General features: G+C 41.5%; 1 pseudogene; it reads left to right on the plus strand.

The window, feature by feature from the left end:
• Positions 1-476: 476 nt before the first annotated feature.
• On the plus strand, positions 477-935 carry LOC118844596 (annotated as a pseudogene).
• Positions 936-1,371: the final 436 nt, after the last annotated feature.

The raw sequence follows: 1,371 nt of genomic DNA on the forward strand, positions 1-1,371 counted from the left end.
GGAGAGAAAATTAGATGGACAATCAAATGCTAAAGCTAGATGGAACTTCAGACGCTAGAATACTGGAAGGCAGACTTTCAGAGTCAAAATGGATCTTCAAGGTTATCCAATCCAGCTTTGTTGTGTTTTTTTTAATAAGGAAATGGTAACTGAGGAAGGGGACGCCAATTCCTAGATAACAGATGTATAATGGCTCACTTAAAGGAAAATCATGGATGCTTGAATCTCTCTACCTTTGTATTTGTTTGTTGTTGTTTAGTTGTTTTCAGTCATGTCTGACTCTGTGACCCCATTTGGAGTTTTCTAGGCAGAGATACTAGAGTGGTTTGCCATTTTCTTCTCTGGATCATTTTACAAAGGAGGAAAGTCTGCTCTTGTCTTTAATGAGAAGTGGAGACTCTTTGTGCTCCAGCCACCACCTCTGCCACAGCCATAACCACCCATTTCTCCTGCTCCAACCTGAACTTTCCTGGGCCATGATCAACACCCAGCGCACCAGCATTGCCATCAAGCCAGATAATGTCCCATGAGGCCTGGTTGGGGACATCATCAAATGTTTTGAGCATAAGGGATTCTGCCTCGTGGACATGAATTTCCTTAGGAACTCAGAGGAACATTTGAAACAGCACTATGTTGACCTGAAGGACATGCCATTTTTCCCTGGGCCTGTGAAATATATGAACTAGGGGCCTGTTGTAGTCATGGTGTCAGAGGACCTGAATGTGATAAAGACAGGCAGAGTGGTGCTGGGGGAGGCTAACCTAGATGATTCCAAGCCTGGCACCATTCTTGGGAACTTCTGCATTCAAGTTGGCAGGAACATCATTCACTGTAGTGATTCCGTAATAAGCGCTTAGAAGGATATGAGCCTGTGGTTTAAGCCTGAAGAGCTGGTCGACTATGAGTCTTGTGCTCATGACTGGGTCTATGAATAAGGATTTTAAAAGTGGGTGTAGAGTGAGCTTATTCCTTTTAATAGCTGTAGTATGCGTGTATATGTCTTCATCACCGAGCATGAGTCTGGAATATATGTGTGCATGTATATCTCCATCTTGGAATACAACATTTCATGCCAGGGGATTGAAAGGAATTGTAACCATCATTTTCTAAAACAACCCTGTAATTCTGTTCAATAAAGTCTTGGAAATAAATTTAAAAAGAAAATGAAAAAAAGAGGAAACTGAAGCAAACAGAGTTAAGGGGTTTATCCAGGGTCATACAAGTAGTAAATATTTGAGCCCAGATTTGAACTCAGGAAGATGATTCTTCCTGACTCCTGGCCCGGCTCTCTAACTACTGTACCACCGAGCTTCCTGCTTTGTATTTTTATTTATCTCCATATTATACATGTAGTGTGTTTATATACTACTA

Source organism: Trichosurus vulpecula, chromosome 3 (genome assembly GCF_011100635.1).
Source record: "Trichosurus vulpecula isolate mTriVul1 chromosome 3, mTriVul1.pri, whole genome shotgun sequence".
Taxonomy (NCBI): Eukaryota; Metazoa; Chordata; class Mammalia; order Diprotodontia; family Phalangeridae; genus Trichosurus; species Trichosurus vulpecula.